Raw genomic sequence first — 26,588 nt, 5'->3', positions numbered from 1 at the left:
TAACTGAGGAATTTGTTCCTGCAGGTATTGTACAAGCACAATGAACCCTTGGGGAGCTATGTCTATGGCTAGTACAATAGCACATCAGGCCCTTCTGTAACTGAACAGCTGATCTGCCTTATTTTATTTATTTGTTTTGTTTTTTTTTTGTCATCTAGAATGTATCTGGCATAAGAATTGACCTTGTGGGTTGTGATGAAGATCAGCTGCTGACATGTATTTCTGGGGAGTAAGTTGTAATCCCTCAAATACAAAGGATATTACACGCCAAGGACTTGCTGTGGCAAATAATCCAACACAGCTAAAGTTTAGCACTGATTTTTAAATCTACGAGTTGAGCCACAAAAGGGCCTGAGTGTAGCATTGCAATGCCTGCATTAGGCACCATGCTGCCCAGTGGAATCCTCTGCCCTGAATTATGTTTCCCAACTTCCTGTACAAATCCTGGGGGGAGATGGGAGCTTAAGAAGGGAGTTCAAAGAGCACAGAGCCACTTAAATTAGCTATTAAGAAATACTAAGGAGAGGAGTGGAATTTAGTGGATTAAGCACCTACAGGGTGGTGGTTCCCTCTATTCACAAGTGTGAATCCTGCACTGGAATTGCATGCCCAAGTCATTTGAGCAGGGACTGAAACCTGGATCTTCCATAAGAATACATTAGTCCCTGGGCTAGAGAGTCAGTCTCACTCTCTTAGGTCCGGAGATTATTTAAATATCTCAGGGTATGTCTACACTACCACCCTAGTTTGAACGCGTTCCACAAGGAGTAACGGTAGTTCGAATTAGAAAGCCTAATTCGAACTACCTACTCCGTGCCGCGTGTAGCCGCGGGCACGGAGTCTGAACTACTGGGGATTTAAAAATAGTGGCGCCCGGCAAGATGCAAATGAAGCCCGGGATATTTAAATCCCGGGCTTCATTTGCAACTTCGATTGACTACGTTAACCACCCTAGTTCAAACTAGGGTGGTAGTGTAGACACACCCTCAGACAAGCTGGAACAGCTTGAACCATACTGAGACATCCCTATGCCACAATACCCTGTAGCCCTGTGCTTAGGACAGCTCCCAAGGGGTTCCAGTCCATACTGTGAATCTAGCAGAGTAGATTAGAATGTAAATCTTTCATATCCTGGGTGAGAGTTGTAGCCATTGGACATAAGAAGGTGGCAGCAACAGTGCCCTCCTTCTCTGTGATCCCAATCCAGTAGGTGTGCTCCCAGGCAGCCTCCACAAATGCCTATGGGGTCTCTGCAGCTGAGTCAGGCAAGGGGATGTCTAGTTTGAGGATCCTGGTGGAGCGAGGCACAGTGGCATCAGAAGCAACACAGTGGCATCAGAAGTTAGGTGGCTTCACATTTCTACTGAGAGACATGTTAGTGCCTGGAGACTTTATATGCCAAATATTAGGTGGTCAGGTGAGCTTTGGTTTCTGACGATCTAAATTTTTGACTTAGATGCCTAAAGTTGCAGTTAGCTGCCTAAATCCCTTTGTGGCTCTAGCTCTGTGTGTAAATCAATAAAAAACACTGTACTTAAGCCAAAGATACACAAACATAAATCTCTCAATTTTTATTTTTGTATAATGGACTCATCCTTTGTTTTCTATACAATGCAAACATGAAGTACTTCTCTGTGTATTTAAACTACATCGCTTACATTTGCTTTCAGGATAAGACTTCTGGCCTGAGCATCCACCTCAAGTATTGCTATGCCACACTCTTCCATGTGTTAACTCTTTCACATGATTACTGCAGAAGTTAAGCTCTGATTTTCCAGTGTTACTGTAGACCTTTAGAGTACCACCACTTTTCAACTCCCAGCTTACTTCAGACTGTTAATTTTAAAGAACTGCTTTATTGCTGTGCATTATTGATGATGGTGTGGCATGTTAGACCTCAGGTTGCTGTTTATTGTGGATGGCTCTTTCACAGGGTCAAATTCTATCCTTGACACATATAAACAGCTCCTATTGAGATTAGCAGGTTGCACATATGTATCTGAAAGCCTACGGCAACCAGCTGTGAAATTTGGATCTGAGTTCAAATTCGGCATTGTCACAGATCTCAGGGGTGTTCGAATCCAATGTTTTGCTTCAGGTCCGTTTTTCTTATTTGCAGTCTTTTACAATTAATACCCAAGTGATTTTAGACTTCAAGACAGGTGGCTGGCCACCAATCAAATAGAGATCAAAGTAACTGTGGGTGTAAAGGGGCACAACACTGTGATTTTAGAAGACTACCATCTGCGTATGCAAGAGATTACTTTGACCCAAGCTACCTACTCTTTTGCTGCAAGTGCACTCAACTTACTTACATTTGTTAAAGATAATATGCTCATTCAATAGAAAATAAAATTGACAGCTTGGCCTTTTTAGTTTCAGATCCAGAAGATAAATAGTAGTAGATAAATGCATCAGATAGCTTGTGAAGGAAAGCAACAAACATAATTCTTCATAAAATATTCCTTTGTCTACATATTCAACCTGATTAAAAATAAAAGCATTAGCTGTGTAAAACCATCTGTTAGCTGGCAAGCTATAAAACAAAAGTATTATTCTCCCCGAAAGAAGTAGTCTTAGTTTCCATGGAGCTAGTTTGTTCTTTATGAGCACATTGCATGGTAGAGATGTGCTAAATAGATGAAAGGTACTGGTTGAAATTAGTAAAGGGAGGGATTGTGTGTAAAGGAGTCACAGATGAAAAGGAGTAAACTACACAGACTAGTCAGCACTTATCTTCCAAGCAGTTACATACAAACATGATGTTTTTCTCATAAAAGCCCTGCAGGGTGGATAAATATTACCCTAGCTAGTTTCACAAACAAGACAGACAAGGGTTAAATGAGTCAAGGAGCACAAGGCAAGTCAGTGGCAACAGGAGAGATTAGGTCAGCACACGACACGGACTAGCTAGTTCGGATTAGGCTTCCTATTCCGAACTAGCTGTACACCTCATTCCACGAGGCTTTGCTCCGCGTCTCCCTGGTCTCCTGGGGGAGGTTTTTTCAAAGGCAGCGTTGGCAAGCCGCCGCTTTTTTTCATTTTAATTTTACGTTTATTTTTTTTTTAAATCAAGAAAGGGAGTCAGTGCTCGGAAGACCAGAGGCAGAGGCAGAACGACTGCGGGGAGAGGGGGCAGAGCCCGCATGCAGATGAGCCCAGGGGCTGGCGCAGGCTGCCGGGAAGGAAGGAAGGAAGGAGGGAGGGAAGGAGGGAGGCGAGCGGGGCGCCACCCAGAGGGCCCCCAGTGCCCCATCACCACACGGGCCTCCCTGCTGCGAGGGAGGGGAGGCCGGAGGAGGCGCGCGGGGTGGGTGAGTCGGTCGGTCTCGGTGCGGTCGCGGTGAACAAGCGGGTGGGACTTAGAAAATTTCTATTCCCCCGCACTGGGGGACGTCTTGGGAGGGGGAGAGTACGTCTGTGTGCGCCGTGAGGTGAGGTAAGCTCGAGTGTAGTATCCGGACCGGGTTCCTGTTTGCAGATCGCCTGATTAAGCAACCACAGTGGGACCGAATCCTTTGCTCGGTGGGACCCGATCGGATCCAGCCCTTTTTAGGGCTTCTGACACCAAGACTCTGCAATCAACAGCCTTATTTCTAGGCACCTCGGAAACCGCTCCAGAGGGTAAAAGCCTCCAGTTGTGTGAGGTTTCTTTTTTTTAGCCTGGAAGGGATTTAAACCCCTACCGCGGTTTTTCTGCCGGCCGCTCTACAGCTGATCTGCAATCAGCTATTCAGGCCCCGCCCAGGCACGTCTTTTGAGACTGCCTATTGGCGGAGGCTCCTCTGCTGCCTTAAAGCAACAGCTGCTATCTCCTTTTTGCTACACTGGATCCTCTGCTATCGGCTGTGCATCTGCTCTGCTGGATCTGGATCTGGATCTGGATCTGGATCTGGACCTGGACCTGGACCTGGACCTGGATCTGGACCTGGACCTGGACCTGGACCTGGACCTGGACCTGGACCTGGACCTTCCTGCTGCCTTTGGACCTGCCCCTGCCTCCTGCTCCTGCTACCTGGGACCTGCTCTGGACCTGCTCCTGCCCCCTGCTCCTGGGTCCTGCTCCTGCCTCCTGAGACTTGCTCCTACCTCCTGAGACCTGCTCCAGACCTGCTCCTGCAACCTGGGACCCGTCCCTACCTCCTACCTTTGCTCCGCGTCTGCCCGGTCTGCTGGCCCTCCGCCCCTCCCCCTACCCCCCCCCCCGGTCTGCTGCCCCCCCAGCAGAGCAGGGAGATGCGGAGCAAAGCCGCGGGGAGAAAAGCCACTCCGCGTCTCCCTGCTCTGCTGGGGGGAACCCCCAGTGGACCAGGGAGACGCAGAGCGGCTTTTCTCGCCGCGGCCTTGCTCTGCCTCTCCCTGGTCTCCTGGGGGAGGTTTTGCAAAGGCAGTGTTGGCAAGCCACCGCTTTTTTCATTTTAATTTTCTGTTTATTTTTTTTTTTTAAAGAAATTGAGTCAGGGCTCGGAAGAGTAGAGGCAGAGGCAGAAAGACTGATGAGCCTGGGGCCTGGCGGAGGCTGCCGGGAAGGGAGGAAGGAAGGAGGGAGGGAAGGAGGGAGGTGAGCGGGGCGCTGCCCACAGGGCCCCCGGTGCCCCACCACCACCCGGGCCTCCCTGCTGTGAGGGAGGGGAGGCCGGAGGAGGTGCGCGGGGTGGGTGAGTCGGTCGGTCTCGGTGCGGTCGCCGTGAGCGAGGACAGGGCGGCGGGCGGTGAGCGAGCGTGCGGGACGTAGAAAATTTCCATTCCCCCGCACTGGGGGACGTCTTGGGAGGGGGAGAGTACGTCTGTGTGCGCCCGTGAGGTGAGGTAAGCTCGAGTGTAGTATCCGACCGGGTTCCTGTTTGAAGATCGCCTGATTAAGCAACCGCCTCTGTGCATCTGCTCTGCTGGATCTGGATCTGGATCTGGATCTGGATCTGGATCTGGATCTGGACCTGGACCTGGACCTGGACCACCCTGCTGCCTTTGGACCTGCCCCTGCCTCCTGCTCCTGCTTCCTGGGACCTGCTCTGGACCTGCTCTGGACCTGCTCTTGCCTCCTGCTCCTGGGTCCTGCTCCTGCCTCCTGAGACCTGCTCCGGACCTGCTTCTGCCTCCTGGGACCCGCTTCTACCTCCTACCTTTCCTCCACGTCTGCCTGGTCTGCTGGCCCCTCCCCTGGTCTGCTGCCCCCCCCCCAGCAGACCAGGGAGATGGGGAGCAAAGCCGTGGGGAGGAAAGCCGCTCCGCGTCTCCCTGGTCTCCTGGTGGAGTGGCTTTTCTTGCTGCGGCTTTGCTCCCCATCTCCCTGGTCTCCTGGGGGAGGTTTTTTCCAAAGGCAGCGTTGGCAAGCCGCCGTGGTTTTTTTTTTTTCATTTTAATTTTATGTTTATTTTTTTTTAAATCAAGAAAGGGAGTCAGGGCTCGGAAGAGCAGAGGCAAAGGCAGAACGACTGCGGGGAGAGGGGGCGGAGCCCTCATGCAGATGAGCCCGGGGACTGGCGGAGGCTGCCAGGAAGGGAGGAAGAAAGGCGGGAGGGAGGGAGGCGAGCGGGGCTCCGCCCAGCGGGCCCTCGGCACCCCACCACCCCCCGGGCCTCCCTGGTGCGAGGGAGGGGAGGCTGGAGGAGGCGCGCAGGGTGGGTGAGTCGGTCGGTCTCGGTGCGGTCGCGGTGAGCAAGGAGAGGGCGGCGGGCGGTGAGCGAGCGGGCGGGACTTAGAAAATTTCTATTCTCCCACGCTGGGGGACATCTGGGAGGAAGGCAAGCAACTCACCACCTCTCACCATCCTCCTGGATCCAACTCTTTGCTGAGCTGCACACTCTGCTCCAGATAAATGAACTGCCCCTGAAAATGGGACCTGTTCCTCTAGTAACCACTGCTGCTAATTGGGATCCTCAGCTAGGGCTGCATTTCTAAGCAAAGAGGGCATCTCTACCTGGATCCAGCTTGGCTGTAAGCAGAAACCTCTCCAAACCAGAAACTTTTCTCAGTGACAGTGGTGGCTGTTCCACGCCCAGCTGGACAGCGGTTGCCTTGCATCGATGGTGCTCCTAAGCTCGCTGCTATTGCTCTCTTTGCACTGCATGACAGGAGTAGACCCTGAGAGTTGATGACTTCTCTCTTGCTAGTAAACCCAGAACAAAGAAGAAAAACAAAAAAGTTAGCATCTCAGTTGGTAATATTTCATAACCTTATTTTATCACATATAACACGTTGCAGGATGTCACCAACTGCTAGCCCTTGTGAATGGAGATGGCAGGACAGGAAAGGAGAGACTCCACGGGGCTGACGAATGGGGAAATTCAGTATGCAATTTGGGGGTCTTTACATCAGTATGATTGTCTTGAATGTATGGCATTGGGGGGCTGCACTGTGGGTAGAAAGGTGTAGAGTTCCCAAGGTGCACTGAGGGAATGGGGGATTGAGAGGTCCCAGAGACATAGGGCAGGGTTGAGGTGTGTTGAAGAGTCCCAGGGGGCTGGAAAAGCAAACCTGGCAAGTTCCAGAGGGAAAAAGAATCAGAGAGGGAAACACGGGAGAGTGTGGCTGAAGAGGGGGTACGTCTACACTACAACGTTAATTCGAACTATCTTAGTTCGAATTAGTTAATTCAAACTAAGCTTATTCGAACTAACGGATCCAGACTAAAAAACTAGTTCAAATTGGCGTTTTGCTAATTTGAACTAGCATGTCCACATTAAGTGGACCCTGAACCGGGGTTAAGGATGGCCAGAAGCAGTGCCGGCAGGGCATCAGAGGAGGACTTAGAGCATGGAGATGCTGTCTCAGGCTAGCCAAGGGCTGTGCTTAAAGGGTCCCGACCCCCACCCCAGACAGACAGTTCTCAGGGGTGCCCCGCTTGCAAAGCAGTCCTGGCTTGGAGTGCCCTGAGTGCCCACACTGGGCACATCAAAGCACTCGGCCATCAGCCCGGCTGCACTTGCCGCAGGCTGCCATCTGGGGAGAGGGGGCAATTGGGGGGCTTCAGGAGAGCTTCCACCCCCAGAAGCCCGCAGAGCCAGCCCAGTCCTCCCCATCGGGGGCTCGTGCCCCATTCCTCCCTCACCTCCTTCCACTTACCATTCCCTAGCCCCTCTTCTTGATGTACAAAATAAAGATAAACGGAATCTGTCTTCATTGAACAAAACTGGGGGAGACTGGGAAAAGGAGGTGGGAGAGGGGAAGAGAGAGGCTGGGAGAGGAGAGGGCAACTAAAATGATCACTAAAAGCAGGAGTTGGGTGGAGAGGGTGCATACAGAAAAGTTCTTCATTAGTTCCCATAAAGAAGGACTAGAGGACACCAAAGGAAAGGAATGGGTAGCAGGCTTCAAACTAGTAACAGAAAGTTGTTCTTCACAAAGCAAAGAGTCAACCTGTGGAACTCCTTGCTGCAGGAGGCTGTGAAGGCTAGAACTGGAACAAAATTTAAAGGGAAGTGAGATCAAGTCATAGAGGTTGGGTCCATGGAGTGGTATTAGCCAGGGGGTAGGAGTGGTGTCCCTGCCCAAGGTTTGTGGAAGGCTGGAGAGGGATGGCACGAGACAAATGGCTTGGTCACTGTCTTTGGTCCATCCCCTCCAGGGTTCCTAGGGTTGGTCGCTGTCGGCAGACAGGCTACTGGGCTAGATGGACCTTTGGTCTGACCCAGGACGGCCATTGTAAGCTCAGGGCTCAGGGTCGGGGGTCTCAGTGGACCCCCTTGATTCTCTTGCACACCTGCTCCTGGGTGGCCAGGCTAGCAGCTCTCCTGCCCAAGCCGGCCACTTTCCTGTGCCTAGTGCAGAGGTCGTGGACGAGGTCCACGATGTCTGCACTAGCCCAGGCGGGTGCCCGCCTCTTGCGGTCCCGGGCAAGCTCCTGGGAGCCGCCAGCCTGGTCCAGGGAAGAGGGGGAGGGCTGGGGGGCTGTAGCCAGACACAAACCCCATCTTGTTTTTCCACGAACCCCATCTTGTCCCGTCCCCCCCCAGAGAGCAAGAGAAAGGCAGTCAGCCTTTGATGCCCTGGGAACGCAGGTGTGCTGCCTGTCCCTGACTCTACCATAAACAGAAACCAGACGGTAAATGGGCTAGCTGATGACCCGGGGCCTCCCGTCGCCCTGATGGCTAGTACCAGTAATTGACACGCCTGCACTGTCCCAGGAGAGGAATCTTCGCCCATCACATACCAGAGGTGCCCATTGTCTGCATTTTCCCAGGTGTAAATTATGCTTTGCACCCTTCGTGGGAAACTTGGTGTTCAAAGTCATTTTTCCTAATTGGCCACTTAAGACCAGGAAGAAGCCTACATGACCCAAGGGGTATAAAAAGCGGTTCAGCAGCCCACCCCATTTGAGCTCCAATCATCTATACCTGCTGGCAGGTATTGATTGTCTCCCGAGGTTTGTGGGACGCCCAACCTCGTCCTACTTCTTCCCGAGGGATTGAGAGAAAGACGCTGGCCACTCCAAGTCTGGAACGCAGGGGTGAGAATATATACCTGCTATGTGTCTATTTTGCATGCATTTAATAAGAGCTCAGAGAACCAAAAGGGTTTCATGGTACCTGTAAGTGACTTATTAGTGTAATTTCTGTCTTGTCCTTTGTAGTGGCTGTGTTATCTGTAACACAGTAGTAGCATTTAACAACTAAGTTTACCCTGTAACAATAAAATAGTAACTGTTTAAGCTTTAACCTAACTCCTTCAGTTGCTGTAACAGAACCAAGCACAATTTTAAAAAACTTCAGCCGGTCATAAGGGACTTACTACCCTGACCGTCGGCTGACAGGGGCATTGGGTGGGTGGCTCGATCTGTGCCAGGTGCAGGGTCTGCTAGCTGGGTGCTGGCAGGCTTGCACCTGGCACGGGCACCGTAGCCAGCCGGTGCCCCTTTAAGGGATCCGGGGCCGGGAGGGGGGCAGTAGAGTTTCCCTGGTATTGGCCAGAGTGGCCACCAGGGAAACCTGGGGAGGGCTAGCCTCCCACTAGTTCGAATTAAGGGGCTACACACCCCTTAATTCCAACTAGCTAGTTCGAACTAGGCTTAATCCTCGTGGAATGAGGATTACCTAGTTCGAACTAAGCACTCCGTTAGTTTGAATTAAGTTCGAACTAACGGAGCGCTAGTGTAACGCCTATGAAAGTTAGTTCGAACTAACGTCTGTTAGTTCGAACTAACTTTGTAGTGTAGACATACCCTGAGGGAGTAGGGCCCAGCAATGGAGAAACAGGATGGAGCCAACTGGAGTTGGGGTGTCGGGATGGGGCATCATGGACAGTATTGTTGGTGCCCTAAGATGGGGAAGCAGATGGGGTGGATTGGGAGGACTAAGGCAAACTCCATCTACTTGGTTGGGTGGTTGTGAGCAGACTGTTGGCAGGTCTGGGACTGGGAAGCAGGTTGGAGGATGCTGGATAGGTCCTCATGGGGGGCAGGCTGAACTGTCTTCAAGGAGATTATGGGGGCCCCAGAATTGAGAGAGAGGGTTGAAGGAAACTGGGGGTTGTGTTGGTGATTAAGGAGAGAAGGGGTCCACAGGACTCCACATGTGTGGACTGGGGGGGAAGAGGAATATTAAGAGAGCAGAAAGGAGTGCTGAGGGGGCCCCACAGATGGAGAGATGGATTGGGGTGCAGGCTGTGAGAGTAGGGATAGGGGAGCATGTTGCAATGGGCTAGGGAAGATGAAGGGCCTCCTAAGTGTAGGTATCAAAGGGGGAAGGCTAGGGTTAGGAGTGCAGGTTGATATTGGCTGGGGGTGCTGAAAAGAAGAGAAGGGGGGCCAAGCAACCTAATGTAGGGGGTGGACTGGAAGGGTCCAAAGTGTGGAGTAGGACCGGGGCTGTTGGGGAGGAAGAGGAGAGTGGTTGAGGGGTTCTTGGGTGTAGAAGAATTGATGGGATGCAGGGTGGGGGTGTAAAAGTGTAACCATTTACAGAGTTAACGGAAAAACTAGGGCTCATCTGTTAATGTGCATAGTTATATGCAGCTCCCATCCCAGTTGCTGCTCCTGTGTCAGAGGCAACAACATAGGGGTGGAGGAGGTTCAGGTGGGAGCCAGTGCTCTCTAGGGGAACCATCTGCCCCACCCGCATGCAGCTATCTCTGGCTGTGTCTAGACTGGCCAGTTTTTCTGAAAAATCAGCCGCTTTTCTGGAAAAACTTGCCAGCTGTCTACACTGGCCGCTTGAATTTCCGCAAAAGCACTGACGTCCTACTATAAAAAATCAGTGCTTTTTGTGGAAATACTATGCTGCTCCCGTTCGGGCAAAAGCCACTTTTGTGCATAAGGGCCAGTGTAGACAGCTCAGATTTGCTTTCCGCAAAAAAGCCACGATCACGAAAATGTCGATCAGGGCTTTTTTGCGGAAAAGAGCATCTAGATGGCTATGGATCCGTGCCAATCTAGACGCTAAAGCGTTCATGCCAATCTAGACGCTCTTTTCCAAAAATGCTTTTAACGGAAAACTTTTCCATTAAAAGCATTTCCGGAAAATCATGCCAGTCTAGACGTAGCCTCTGTGTATGACTGCTGAGTTTTTCCAGTGGTTACATGTTTACTTTAATAAACAGATTTTAACATCCCTAGTGCAGGTTGGAGTGAGCTGGGTATTAAGGGGTCCCAGGAATGGAGTGAACCTGGGGCAGAGTGGGGGGAAGGCTATGACAGACTAGGGTTTGGGGAGGAATGGGGATTGGGAGGATGGGTGCAAGTGAGGGGGTTCTAGGGTAAGAAGGGAAAAGGAGGCTTGTATGGGGGGACAGAGTGCAGGTTGGGAAGGGAGAAAACATGGCGCTAAGGGGGTCCTATGGACAGACAGGAAAAGGGTAAGGATAGGGTACAGGTTGGGGTGTGCTGGGGTGTTGTAGGGAGGAGAAAGGGGCTGATGAGCCTCAAGAATGTAGGCACAGACTGAGGGTGCAAGTTGGGCTGAGTGTTATTGACAGAAGGGAGGGGAAACTGAGGGGCCCATGAATAAGGGTATGGACTGGTAGGAAGGGCATTGATGGGGGTGCAGGGGGTTGGGCTGGGGGGTGTTAGAATGGGCTGCAGGAATGATGAAAACAGGGTGAAGGTTGGGCTGGGGTTGGCTAAAGAAACATGGGGGTTGAGGGGTCCTATGCACATGGGAGGCTAAGGCTAGGCTTTGGGGTACTGAAGTGGTGGAGAAAGGGTGGCTGATGAGCCCCATGAATGGAGGGATGGGCTGGAGGTGCAGGTTGGTCTGGGTGTTGTGGAGAGAAGGGAAGAGAAACTGCGGAGCCTCACGCATAGGTATAGTGACCATACGCCCCTTTTTCCCCCCAGACAGTCCAATGTCCCAGTGTCCTGATAAAGGCCGCAGTCTGGCACATCCTGCCCCCCACCCCTTCCCTCCCGCTGTGGGACTGCCAGCCCAGACACACCACCTCCTACATCCCCAGGCGGCCACAGCTGCTGCTGGAGGGGGAGGGGGATAAACCTGGCAAGCTTCTCCTGGGAGCTGCCGGAAGAGCCTATGCAGAGTCCGGCTGGCGCACTGCAGAGCAGGGTATGTTCGGGCTCTGCCAGTGCACTTTTGGCACAGTCCTTTCTCCCTCTTCCCCTTTCCACCCCGCTGGGGGAGCTGTACTGCATGGACCCGCTTACACAGCCGTGCTCCGCATGGCGGGTCGGAGGGGTGGAGGCTTCCTATACCCCTTCCCAACCCCCCATGCTCCTACTAATGGAAGCCAAAGCTGGTGCGGGGACTTCAGTAAAATTAGCACCGCGTGGCCCAGCTCCAGGCCCGGCAAATGGTCCTGCCCTGGAAACAGCTGGGGCCAGGGCTGCAGAGACTTCTGGGTCCTGGCCACAGACTCCAGCCCCGCAAACTGGAAGGCAGAAGCTGGGGGAGGGAAAGGGGAAAAACTAGGGAGAAGGGGCTTGTGCTGAGGGGAGGGGGCAGGGCAGGAGAAGAAAGGGGAAGGCACCAAGGGACAGGGTGGAAGAGAGACAAATGCCAGGGGGCCAAGTGGAGACAATGAGGAAAAGGGCAGGAGGCAGGAGAGGAGGTGTCAGTGGGAGGAGACAGGGGACAGGGTGATGCTGGGAGAGGAGAGGGGAAGGGCATTGGGGGCAAGAGGGAGGACGGGGAGGTGCTGGGTGAAGGGTTGAAAGGAGGGGTAGGCACGAGGAAGGGATGGAGCAAGTTATGTGTGAGGGCCAGTGCTGGACCAAGCCATAGTTGCGCCCTGGGCAGTGGGTGTGCGGCTCGTGCCTGGCCTCATTTAGCTGACGTTCGGTTCTCACCTCAACTCCCTTCTCCAGGGATCACCCCAAGAATTCATCCCCTCCTCTCTTATTTCCCCAGGTCTCTCCTGAGTTGATCACAAGGTCTCCTTGATTCTCACTCACCCTCCACACCTGGGGAGAAAACTAAGGGTATGTCTACACTACCCAGCTAGTTCGAACTAGCAAGGTAATGTAGGCATACTGCACTTGCAAATGAAGCCCGGGATTTGAATTTCCCGGGCTTCATTTGCATAAGCGGGGAGCCGCCATTTTTAAAACCCCACTGGTTCGAACCCCGTGCAGTGAGGCTACACGGGGCTCGAACTAGCTAGTTCGGATTAGACTTCCGATTCTGAACTACCGGTACACCTCGTTCCATGAGTGCTTGAATGTACATTCGTGGAGATAGCAAATCTTTTGCTGAATTTGGATCTCAGTTAACGGGAGCCAATACATCTTTGGCTTTAAAACGTTGTAACTAAACCTACTGGAGGAAAAATGAGATAAGTGTATGGAGCTTGTTACTGGGTTTTGAAGCCCATTCGAGGAAAAAATGGAAAGCTTCTGAGGAAAATTTCTCCAACGGAAGGGTTTGCAGCTCTTCTGACAACGTTCTCCTTCATTTAATGGTAAAAAGCTGTTTACAGTGCTTGAATGCACATTCGTGGAGCGAGCAAATCTTTTCCTGAATTGGGATTCCTATACATCTTTGGCTTTAAAACACTGTAACTACAAACCTACTGCAGAGGAATGGTGGGATAAGTGTATGGAGCTAAGTTACCGGGTTTTGAAGCCCATTTGAGAAAAAAAAGGAAAGTTTCTGCCAAAAACGCCTCCGAGTGAAGGGTTTGCAGCTCTTCTGAGACCATTCTCGTTCATTTCAGTGTAAAAAGCTGGTTACAGTGCTTGAATGCACATTCGTGGAGATAGTAAATCATTTGCTGAACTGGGATCCCAGTTAACGGAAGCGAATACATCGTTGGCTAAAAAACACTGTAACAACAAACCTACTGCAGAGATAAGTGTATGGAGCTAGTTACCGGGTTTTGAAGCCCATTCGAGAAAAAAAAAGAAATCTTCTGCCGAAAACGCCTCTGACTGGAGGGTTTGCAGCTCTTCTGACAACGTTCTCGTACATTTCAGTGTAAGAGACTGGTTACAGTGGTTGAAAACACTTTCGTGCAGATTGCAAATCTTTCGCTGAACTGTGATTCCAATTAATGGGAGCCCATACATCTTTCCCTTTAAAACACTATAACTACAAACCTGCTGCAGAGGAATGGTGAGATAAGTGTATGGAGCTAGTTACTGGGTTTTGAAACCAATACGAGGTTAAAAAAAAGAAAGCTTCTGCCAAAAATATCTTCAACTGAGGGGTTTGCAGCTCTTCTGACAACTTTCTCGTTCATTTCAGTGTAAAAAGCTCTTTACATTCATAGGGATAGCAAATCTTTTCCTGAACTGGAATCTCAGTTAACGGAAGCCTATACATCTTTGGCTTTAAAACACTATAACTACAAACCTACTGCAGAGGAATGGTGAGATAAGTGTATGAAGCTAGTTACCGGGCTTTGAAGCCCATTCGGGAAAAAAAAGGAAACCTTATGTTGAAAACGACTCCGACTGAGGGGTTTGAAGCTCTTCTGACAACTTTCTCGTTCATTTCAGTGTAAAAAGCGGGTTATAGTGATTGAATGCACTTTCGTCATGATAGCAAATCTTTTCCTGAACTGGAATCTCAGTTAACGGGAGCCTATACATCTTTGGCTTTAAAACACTATAACTACAAACCTACTGCAGAGGAATGGTGAGATAAGTGTATGAAGCTAGTTACCGGGCTTTGAAGCCCATTCGAGAAAAAAAAGGCAAGTTTCTGTGGAAAACGCCTCCGAGTGAGGGGTCTACAGCTCTTCTTACAACGTTCTCGTTCATTTAAGTGGAAAAAGCTGGTTACAGTGCCTGAATGCACATTCCTGGAGATAGCAAATCTTTTGCTGAATTGGGATCCCTATACATCTTTCGCTTTAAAACACTGTAACTACAAACCTATTGCAGAGGAATGGTGAGATAAGTGTATGGAGCTAGTTACAGGGTTTTAACGGCCATTCTAGAAAAAAAGGAAAGCTTATGCCGAAAATGTCTCCAACTGAGAGGTTTGCAGCTCTTCTAAGTCCTTTCTCGTTCATGCCAGTGTAAACAGCTGGTTACAGTGCTTGAATGCACATTCGTGGAGCTAGCAAATCTTTTGCTGAATTAGGATCCCTATACATCTTTCGCTTTAAAACACGGTAACTACAAACCTAGTGCAGAGGAATGGTGAGATAAGTGTATGGAGCTAGTTACCGGGTTTTGAAGACCATTCGACAAAAAAAAAGGAAATTTCTCCAACTGAGGGGTGTGCAGCTCTTCTGACAACTTCCTCTTTCGTTTAACTGTAAAAAGCTTGAGACAGTGCTTGAATGCACATTCTTGGAGTTAGCAAATCTTTTGCTGAATTGGGATCCCTATACATCTTTGGCTTTAAAATACTGTATCTACAAATCTACTGCAGAGGAATGGTGAGATACGTGTATGGAGCTGGTTACCGGGCTTTGAAGCGCATTCGAGAAAAAAAAGGAAAGCGTCTGCCGAAAAATTCTCCAACTGAGGGGTGTGCAGTTCTTCTGACAACTTTCTCGTCCATTTAAGTGGAAAAAGCTCTTTACAGTGTTTGAATGCACATCCGTGGAGCTAGCAAATCTTTTGCTGAACTGGGATCTCAGTTAACGGGAGCCAATACATCTTTGGCTTTAAAACACTGTAACTTGAAACCTACTGCAGAGGAATGGTGAGATAAGTGTATGAAGCTAGTTACTGGGTATTGAAGCCCATTCGAGGAACAAAAAGAAAGCGTCTGACGAAAATGTCTCCAATTGAGGGGTTTGCAGCTCTACCGAGATCTTTCTTGTTCATTTCAGTGCAAAAAGCTGGTTACAGTGCTTGAATGCACATTCATGGAGCTAGCAAATCTTTTGCTGAACTGGGATCTCAGTTGACGGGAGCCAATACATCTTTGGCTTTAAAACGCTGTAACTACAAACCTACTGGAGAGGAATGGTCAGATAAGTGTATGCAGCTAGTTAGTGCGTTTTGAAACCAATTCGAGGTAAAAAAGGAAAGCTTATGCCGAAAATGTATTCATCAGATGGGTTTGCAGAGCTTCTGACAACTTTTTCGTTCAATTCAGTGTAAAAAGCTGTTTACAGTGCTTGAATGCACATTCGTGGAGATAGCAAATGTTTTGCTTAACTGGGATCTCAGTTAACGGGAGCCAATACATCTTTGAAACACTGTAGCTACAAACCTACCGGAGAGGAATGGTGAGAAAAGTAATGGAGCTAGCTCCTGGGTTTTGAAACCAATTCAAGGTAAAAAAGGAAAGCTTCTGCCAAAAATGTCTTCAACAGAAGCATTTGCAGCTCTTCTGACAACTTTCTCGTTCATGTAAGTGGATAGAGCTCTTTACAGTGGTTGAATGCACATTCTTGGAGCTAGCAAATCTTTTCCTGAATTGGGAACCCTATACATCTTTGGCTTTAAAACACTGTATCTACAAATCTACTACAGAGGAATGGTGAGATATGTGTATGGAGCTAGATACCGGGCTTTGAAACGCTTTCGAAATAAAGGAAAGCGTCTGCCGAAAAAGTCTCCAACTGAGGGGTATGCAGTTCTTCTGACAACTTTCTCGTCCATTTAAGTGGAAAAAGCTCTTTACAGTGTTTGAATGCACATTCGTGGAGCTAGCAAATCTTTTGCTGAACTGGGATCTCAGTTAACGGGAGCCAATACATCTTTGGCTTTAAAACGCTGTAACTACAAACCTACTGGAGAGGAGTAGTGAGATAAGTGTATGCAGCTAGTTAGTGTGTTTTGAAACCAATTCGAGGTAAAAAAGGAAAGCTTATGCCGAAAATGTATTCATCAGATGGGTTTGCAGAGCTTCTGACAACTTTTTCGTTCAATTCAGTGTAAAAAGCTGTTTACGGTGCATGAATGCACATATGTGGAGACAGCAAATCTTTTGCTGAACTAGGATCTCAGTTAACGGGAGCCAATACATCTTTGGCTTTAAAACGCTATAACTACAAACGTACTGCAGAGGAATGGTGAGAAAAGTGAATGGAGCTAGCTCCTGGGTTTTGAAACCAATACGAGGTAAAAAAGGAAAGCTTATGCCGAAAATGTCTTCAAGAGAAGGGTTTGCAGAGCTTCTGACAACTTTTTCGTTCAATTCAGTGTAAAAGCTGGTTACAGTGCTTGAATGCACATTCGTGGAGCTAGCAAATCTTTTGCTGAATTGGGATCCCTAAACAACTTTGGATTTGAAACACTGTAGTTGAGATGTTTGCATCCTGGCCATTCGAACACTGTGACCAGCTGGATACAACACTCCACTAGTTCAGTGCAGCTAACCAGCCGCTTTCTCTCGATGTTTCTGGTATTGCCTCTGATATGTGTGATTAGCCTTCCGCACGGTCTAGATTAACCAGCAACTCTGTTCAACTACATCTTTTGGGTAGGACTGTCATACATGGGGAGAAATGAAAGCTTTCATTTTCCCGCAACGAAAAGCTTTCAAAAGCTGTGCATGAGCCCTCATCTGGAGATCACGTCAGGAAACTGTAGGGCGTTTGCCTATATGGGACTTAAGAAAGGTTGGCTAGCTAGAAAACACTTCATTCAACATTGCCCTATAGCACTTCTAAGAAGTTGATTTGAATTGATTTTTAACAGTAGCTGATATTTATGCACCCTGGCCATTCAAACACTGTGACCAGCTGGATACAACATTCCACTAGTTCAGTGCTGCTAACCAGCCGCTTTCTCTCGATGTTCCCGGTAGTGCCTCTGAAATGTGTGAAAAGCCTTCCGTACTGTCTAGATTAACCAACAACTCTGTTCAACTGACATCCTTTGGGTGGGACTGTTATACATGGGGAGAAATGAAAGCTTTCATTTTCCCGCAACTGAAAGCTTTCAAAAGCTCTGAATGAGCCCTCATCCGGAGATAAGTTGAAAAACAGGTAGGGAGTTTGCCTATATGGGACTGAAGAAAGGTTGGCTAGCTAAACACTTCATTCAACATTCCCCTAAAGCACTTCTAAGAAGTTGATTTGAATTGATTTTTAACTGTAGCTCAAATGTTTGCACCCTGTCCATTCGAACACTGTGACCAGCTGGATAGATCGTTCCGCTAGGTAAGTTCTGCCCATGAGATGCTTTATCTCGAGGTTTCAGGTATTTCCTCTGAAATGTGTGAAATGCATTCCGCACGGTCTAGAGAAAGAAACAGCTCTGCGCAACTACAGCTTTTGGGTGGGACTGTCATACACGGGGAGAAATGAAAGCTTTCATTTTCCCGCAACGAAAAGCTTTCAAAAGCTCTGCATGAGCCCGCATCTGGAGATAAGTTCAGCAAACTGTAGGGAGTTTGCCTATATCGGACTTAAGAAACTGTGGATAACAAGAAACACTTCACTCAACATTCTCCTATAGCACTCTAAGACGTTGATTTGAATTGATTGTTAGTTGTAGCTGAGATGTTCGCACCCTGGCCATTCGAACACTGTGAACAGCTGGATAGAACATTCGGCTAGATCAGTGCTGCTTGCAAGCCGCTTTCTCTCGATGTTTCTGGTATTGCCTCTGAAATGTGTGAAAAGCCTTCCGCACGGTCTAGATTAACAAGCAACTTTGTTCAACTACATCTTTTGGGTGGGACTGTTATACATGGGGAGAAATGAAAGCTTTCATTTTCCCGCAACGAAAAGCTTTCAAAAGCTGTGCATGAGCCCGCATCTGGAGATAAGTTCAGCAAATTGTAGGGAGTTTTCCTATATCGGACTTAACAAACTGTGGCTAACAAGAAACACTTCACTCAACATTCTCCTATAGCACTCTAAGACGTTGATTTGAATTGATTTTTAGCTGTAGCTGAGATTTTCGCACCCTGGCCGTTCAAACACTGTGAACAGCTGGATAGAACATTTGGCTAGATTAGTGCTGCTTGCACGCCGCTTTCTCGCGATGTTTCTGGTATTGCCTCTGAAACGTGTGAAAAGCCTTCCGCACGGTCTAGATTAACCAGCAACTCTGTTCAACTACATCTTTTGGGTAGGACTGTCATACATGGGGAGAAATGAAAGCTTTCATTTTCCCGCAACGAAAAGCTTTCAAAAGCTGTTCATGAGCCCTCATCTGGAGATCACGTCAGGAAACTGTAGGGCGTTTGCCTATATGGGACTTAAGAAAGGTTGGCTAGCTAGAAACACTTCATTCAACATTGCCCTATAGCACTTCTAAGAAGTTGATTTGAATTGATTTTTAACAGTAGCTGATATGTATGCACCCTGGCCATTCAAACACTGTGACCAGCTGGATACAACATTCCACTAGTTCAGTGCTGCTAACCAGCCGCTTTCTCTCGATGTTCCCGGTATTGCCTCTGAAATGTGTGAAAAGCCTTCCGTACGGTCTAGATTAACCAACAACTCTGTTCAACTGACATCCTTTGGGTGGGACTGTTATACATGGGGAGAAATGAAAGCTTTCATTTTCCCGCAACTGAAAGCTTTCAAAAGCTCTGAATGAGCCCTCCTCCGGAGATAAGTTGAAAAACCGGTAGGGAGTTTGCCTATATGGGACTTAAGAAAGGTTGGCTAGCTAAACACTTCATTCAACATTCCCCCAAGAGCACTTCTAAGAAGTTGATTTGAATTGATTTTTAACTGTAGCTCAAATGTTTGCACCCTGTCCATTCGAACACTGTGACCAGCTGGATAGAACGTTCCGCTAGGTAAGTTCTGCCCATGAGATGCTTTATCTCGAGGTTTCAGGTATTTCCTCTGAAATGTGCGAAATGCATTCCGCACGGTCTAGAGAAAGCAACAGCTCTGTTCAACTACACCTTTTGGGTGGGAGTGTCATACACGGGGAGAAATGAAAGCTTTCATTTTCCCGCAACGAAAAGCTTTCAAAAGCTCTGCATGAGCCCGCATCTGGAGATAAGTTCAGCAAACTGTAGGGCGTTTGCCTATATCGGACTTAAGAAACTGTGGATAACAAGAAACACTTCACTCAACATTCTTCTATAGCACTTCTAAGAAGCTGATTTGAATTGATTTTTAACAGTAGCTGATATGTATGCACCCTGGCCATTCGAACACTGTGACCAGCTGGATACAACACTCCACTAGTTCAGTGCAGCTAACCAGCCGCTTTCTCTCGATGTTTCTGGTATTGCCTCTGATATGTGTGATTAGCCTTCCGCACGGTCTAGATTAACCAGCAACTCTGTTCAACTACATCTTTTGGGTACGACTGTCATACATGGGGAGAAATGAAAGCTTTCATTTTCCCGCAACGAAAAGCTTTCAAAAGCTGTGCATGAGCCCTCATCTGGAGATCACGTCAGGAAACTGTAGGGAGTTTGCCTATATGGGACTTAAGAAAGGTTGGCTAGCTAGAAACACTTCATTCAACATTGCCCTATAGCACTTCTAAGAAGTTGATTTGAATTGATTTTTAACAGTAGCTGATATGTATGCACCCTGGCCATTCAAACACTGTGACCAGCTGGATACAACATTCCACTAGTTCAGTGCTGCTAACCAGCCGCTTTCTCTCGATGTTCCCGGTATTGCCTCTGAAATGTGTGAAAAGCCTTCCGTACGGTCTAGATTAACCAACAACTCTGTTCAACTGACATCCTTTGGGTGGGACTGTTATACATGGGGAGAAATGAAAGCTTTCATTTTCCCGCAACTGAAAGCTTTCAAAAGCTCTGAATGAGCCCTCCTCCGGAGATAAGTTGAAAAACCGGTAGGGAGTTTGCCTATATGGGACTTAAGAAAGGTTGGCTAGCTAAACACTTCATTCAACATTCCCCCAGAGCACTTCTAAGAAGTTGATTTGAATTGATTTTTAACTGTAGCTCAAATGTTTGCACCCTGTCCATTCGAACACTGTGACCAGCTGGATAGAACGTTCCGCTAGGTAAGTTCTGCCCATGAGATGCTTTATCTCGAGGTTTCAGGTATTTCCTCTGAAATGTGTGAAATGCATTCCGCACGGTCTAGATTAACCAACAACTCTGGTCAACTACATCTTTTGGGTGGGACTGTTATACATGGGGAGAAATGAAAGCTTTCATTTTCCCGCAACGAAAAGCTTTCAAAAGCTCTGCATGAGCCCTCATCTGGAGATAAGTTCAGGAAACTGTAGGGAGTTTGCATATATCGGACTTAACAAACTGTGGCTAACAAGAAGCACTTTACTCAACATTCTTCTATAGCACTTCTAAGAAGCTGATTTGAATTGATTTTTAACAGTAGCTGATATGTATGCACCCTGGCCATTCGAACACTGTGACCAGCTGGATACAACACTCCACTAGTTCAGTGCAGCTAACCAGCCGCTTTCTCTCGATGTTTCTGGTATTGCCTCTGATATGTGTGATTAGCCTTCCGCACGGTCTAGATTAACCAGCAACTCTGTTCAACTACATCTTTTGGGTACGACTGTCATACATGGGGAGAAATGAAAGCTTTCATTTTCCCGCAACGAAAAGCTTTCAAAAGCTGTGCATGAGCCCTCATCTGGAGATCACGTCAGGAAACTGTAGGGAGTTTGCCTATATGGGACTTAAGAAAGGTTGGCTAGCTAGAAACACTTCATTCAACATTGCCCTATAGCACTTCTAAGAAGTTGATTTGAATTGATTTTTAACAGTAGCTGATATGTATGCACCCTGGCCATTCAAACACTGTGACCAGCTGGATACAACATTCCACTAGTTCAGTGCTGCTAACCAGCCGCTTTCTCTCGATGTTCCCGGTATTGCCTCTGAAATGTGTGAAAAGCCTTCCGTACGGTCTAGATTAACCAACAACTCTGTTCAACTGACATCCTTTGGGTGGGACTGTTATACATGGGGAGAAATGAAAGCTTTCATTTTCCCGCAACTGAAAGCTTTCAAAAGCTCTGAATGAGCCCTCCTCCGGAGATAAGTTGAAAAACCGGTAGGGAGTTTGCCTATATGGGACTTAAGAAAGGTTGGCTAGCTAAACACTTCATTCAACATTCCCCAAGAGCACTTCTAAGAAGTTGATTTGAATTGATTTTTAACTGTAGCTCAAATGTTTGCACCCTGTCCATTCGAACACTGTGACCAGCTGGATAGAACGTTCCGCTAGGTAAGTTCTGCCCATGAGATGCTTTATCTCGAGGTTTCAGGTATTTCCTCTGAAATGTGTGAAATGCATTCCGCACGGTCTAGAGAAAGCAACAGCTCTGCGCAACTACACCTTTTGGGTGGGACTGTCATACACGGGGAGAAATGAAAGCTTTCATTTTCCCGCAACGAAAAACTTTCAAAAGCTCTGCATGAGCCCGCATCTGGAGATAAGTTCAGCAAACTGTAGGGAGTTTGCCTATATCGGACTTAAGAAACTGTGGCTAACAAGAAACACTTCACTCAACATTCTCCTATAGCACTCTAAGACGTTGATTTGAATTGATTTTTAACAGTAGCTGATATGTATGCACCCTGGCCATTCGAACACTGTGACCACCTGGATACAACACTCCACTAGTTCAGTGCTGCTAACCAGCCGCTTTCTCTCGATGTTTCTGGTATTGCCTCTGATATGTGTGATTAGCCTTCCGCACGGTCTGGATTAACCAGCAACTCTGTTCAACTACATCTTTTGGGTAGGACTGTCATGCATGGGGAGAAATGAAAGCTTTCATTTTCCCGCAACGAAAAGCTTTCAAAAGCTCTGCATGAGCCCGCATCTGGAGATAAGTTCAGCAAACTGTAGGGAGTTTGCCTATATCGGACTTAAGAAACTGTGGATAACAAGAAACACTTCACTCAACATTCTCCTATAGCACTCTAAGACGTTGATTTGAATTGATTTTTAGTTGTAGCTGAGATGTTCGCACCCTGGCCATTCGAACACTGTGAACAGCTGGATAGAACATTCGGCTAGATCAGTGCTGCTTGCAAGCCGCTTTCTCTCGATGTTTCTGGTATTGCCTCTGAAATGTGTGAAAAGCCTTCCGCACGGTCTAGATTAACCAACAACTCTGTTCAACTACATCTTTTGGGTGGGACTGTTATACATGGGGAGAAATGAAAGCTTTCATTTTCCCGCAACGAAAAGCTTTCAAAAGCTCTGCATGAGCCCTCATCTGGAGATAAGTTCAGGAAACTGTAGGGAGTTTGCATATATCGGACTTAACAAACTGTGGCTAACAAGAAACACTTTACTCAACATTCTTCTATAGCACTTCTAAGAAGCTGATTTGAATTGATTTTTAACAGTAGCTGATATGTATGCACCCTGGCCATTCGAACACTGTGACCAGCTGGATACAACACTCCACTAGTTCAGTGCAGCTAACCAGCCGCTTTCTCTCGATGTTTCTGGTATTGCCTCTGATATGTGTGATTAGCCTTCCGCACGGTCTAGATTAACCAGCAACTCTGTTCAACTACATCTTTTGGGTAGGACTGTCATACATGGGGAGAAATGAAAGCTTTCATCTTCCCGCAACGGAAAGCGTTCAAAAGCTCTGCATGAGCCCTCATCTGGAGATTACTTCAGGAAACTGTAGGGAGTTTGCCTATATGGGACATAAGAAAGGTTGGCTAGCTAGAAACACTTCATTCAACATTCCCCTAAAGCACTTCTAAGAAGTTGATTTGAATTGATTTTTAATTGTAGCGCAAATCTTTGCACCCTGGCCATTCGAACACTGTGAGCAGCTGGATACAACATGCCGCTAGATCAGTGCTGCTTGCAAGCCGCTTTCTCTCGATGTTTCTGGTATTGCCGCTGAAATGTGTGAAAAGACTTCCGCACTGTCTAGATTAACCAACAACTCTGTTCAACTACATCTTTTGGGTGTGACTGTCATACATGGGGAGAAATGAAAGCTTTCATTTTTCCGCAACGAAAAGCTTTCAAAAGCTCTGCATGAGCCCTCATCGGGAGATAAGTTCAGGAAACTGTAGGGAGTTTGCCTATATGGGACTTAAGAAAGGTTGGCTAGCTAGAAACACTTCATTCAACATTGCCCTATAGCACTTCTAAGAACTTGATTTTAATTGATTTTTAACAGTAGCGGATATGTATGCACCCTGGCCATTCGAACACTAGGAACAGCTGGATAGAACATTCGGCTAGATCAGTGCTGCTTGCAAGCCGCTTTCTCTCGATGTTTCTGGTATTGCCACTGAAATGTGTGAAAAGACTTCCGCACGGTCTAGATTAACCAACAACTCTGTTCAACTACACCTTTTCGATAGGACTGTCATATATGGGGAGAAATGAAAGCTTTCATCTTCCCGCAATGGAAAGCATTCAAAAGCTCTGCATGAGCCCTCATCTGGAGATAACGTCAGGAAACTGTAGGGAGTTTGCCTATATCGGACTTAACAAACTGTGGCTAACAAGAAACACTTCACTCAACATTCTCCTATAGCACTTCTAAGAAGTTGATTTGAATTGATTTTTAACAGTAGCTGATATGTATGCACCCTGGCCATTCGAACACTGTGACCAGCTGGATAGAACATTCCGCTAGGTAAGTTCTTCTGCCCATGAGATGCTTTATCGCGAGGTTTCAGGTATTTCTTCTGAAATGTGTGTAAAGCATTCCGCACGGTCTAGATTAACCAACAACTCTGTTCAACTACAACCTTTGGGTGGGACTGTTATACATGGGGAGTAATGAAAGCTTTCATTTTCCCGCAACGGAAAGCTTTCAAAAGCTCTGAATGAGCCCTCATCCGGAGATAAGTTCAGAAACCGGTAGGGAGTTTGCCTATATGGGACTTCAGAAAGTGTGGCTAGCTAGAAACACTTCATTCAACATTCCCCTAAAGCACTTCTAAGAACTTGATTTGAATTGATTTTTAACAGTAGCTGATATGTATGCACCCTGGCCATTCGAACACTGTGACCAGCTGGATACAACACTCCACTAGTTCAGTGCTGCTAACCAGCCGCTTTCTCTCGATGTTTCTGGTATTGCCTCTGATATGTGTGATTAGCCTTCCGCACGGTCTAGATTAACCAGCAACTCTGTTCAACTACATCTTTTGGGTAGGACTGTCATACATGGGGAGAAATGAAAGCTTTCATCTTCCCGCAACGGAAAGCGTTCAAAAGCTCTGCATGAGCCCTCATCTGGAGATCTCTTCAGGAAACTGTAGGGAGTTTCCCTATATGGGACTTAAGAAAGGTTGGCTAGCTAGAAACACTTCATTCAACATTCCCCTAAAGCACTTCTAAGAAGTTGATTTGAATTGATTTTTAACCGTAGCTGATATGTATGCACCCAGGCCATTCGAACACTGTGAACAGCTGGATAGAACATTCGGCTAGATCAGTGCTGCTTGCCAGCCGCTTTCGCTCGATGTTTCTGGATTTGCTGCTGAAATGTGTGAAAAGCCTTCCGCACGATCTAGATTAACCAGCAACTCTGTTCAACTACATCTTTTCGATAGGACTGTCATACATGGGGAGAAATGAAAGCTTTCATCTTCCCGCAATGGAAAGCATTCAAAAGCTCTGCATGAGCCCTCATCTGGAGATAACTTCAGGAAACTGTAGGGAGTTTGCCTATATCGGACTTAACAAACTGTGGCTAACAAGAAACGCTTCACTCAACATTCTCCTATAGCACTTCTAAGAAGTTGATTTGAATTGATTTTTAACAGTAGCTGATATGTATGCACCCTGGCCATTCGAACACTGTGACCAGCTGGATAGAACATTCCGCTAGGTAAGTTCTGCCCATGAGATGCTTTATCGCGAGGTTTCAGGTATTTCCTCTGAAATGTGTGTAAAGCATTCCGCACGGTCTAGATTAACCAACAACTCTGTTCAACTACATCCTTTGGGTGGGACTGTTATACATGGGGAGTAATGAAAGCTTTCATTTTTCCGCAACGGAAAGCTTTCAAAAGCTCTGAATGAGCCCTCATCCGGAGATAAGTTCAGAAACCGGTAGGGAGTTTGCCTATATGGGACTTAAAAAAGGTTGGCTAGCTAAACACTTCATTCAACATTCCCCTAAAGCACTTCTAAGAAGTTGATTTGAATTGATTTTTAACTGTAGCTCAAATGTTTGCACCCTGGCCATTCGAACACTGTGACCAGCTGGCTAGATCGTTCCGCTAGGTAAGTTCTGCCCATGAGATGCTTTATCTCGAGGTTTCAGGTATTTCCTCTGAAATGTGTGAAATGCATTCCGCACGGTCTAGAGAAAGCAACAGCTCTGCGCTACTACACCTTTTGGTGGGACTGTCATACACGGGGAGAAATGAAAGCTTTCATTTTCCCGCAACGAAAAGCTTTCAAAAGCTCTGCATGAGCCCGCATCTGGAGATAAGTTCAGCAAACTGTAGGGAGTTTGCCTATATCGGTCTTAAGAAACTGTGGCTAACAAGAAACACTTCACTCAACATTCTCCTATAGCACTCTAAGATGTTGATTTGATTGATTTTTTAGTTGTAGCTGAGATGTTCGCACCCTGGCCATTCGAACACTGTGAACAGCTGGATAGAACATTCGGCTAGATCAGTGCTGCTTGCAAGCCGCTTTCTCTCGATGTTCCTGGTATTGCCTCTGAAATGTGTGAAAAGCCTTCCGCACGGTCTAGATTAACCAACAACTCTGTTCAACTACATCTTTTGGGTGGGACTGTTATACATGGGGAGAAATGAAAGCTTTCATTTTCCCGCAACGAAAAGCTTTCAAAAGCTGTGCATGAGCCCTCATCTGGAGATAACTTCAGGAATCTGCAGGGAGTTTGCCTATATGGAACGTAAGAAAGTGTGGCTAGCTAGAAACACTTCATTCAACATTCCCCTAAAGCACTTCTAAAAAGTTGATTTGAATTGATTTTTAAAAGTAGCTGATATGTATGCACCCTGGCCATTCGAACACTGTGAACAGCTGGATAGAACATTCGGCTAGATCGGTGCTGCTTGCAAGCCGCTTTCTCTCGATGTTTCTGGATTTGCCGCTGAAATGTGTGAAAAGCCTTCCGCACGGTCTAGATTAACCAACAACTCTGTTCAACTACATCTTTTGGGTGGGACTGTTATACATGGGGAGAAATGAAAGCTTTCATTTTCCCGCAACGAAAAGCTTTCAAAAGCTGTGCATGAGCCCGCATCTGGAGATAAGTTCAGCAAATTGTAGGGAGTTTTCCTATATCGGACTTAACAAACTGTGGCTAACAAGAAACACTTCACTCAACATTCTCCTATAGCATTTCTAAGAAGTTGAATTGATTTTGAACAGTAGCTGAT

Source organism: Pelodiscus sinensis, chromosome 12, assembly GCF_052426305.1.
Source record: "Pelodiscus sinensis isolate ZL-2025 chromosome 12, ASM5242630v1, whole genome shotgun sequence".
NCBI classification, from domain to species: Eukaryota; Metazoa; Chordata; order Testudines; family Trionychidae; genus Pelodiscus; species Pelodiscus sinensis.
Note: the sequence above shows the minus strand (reverse complement) of the source record.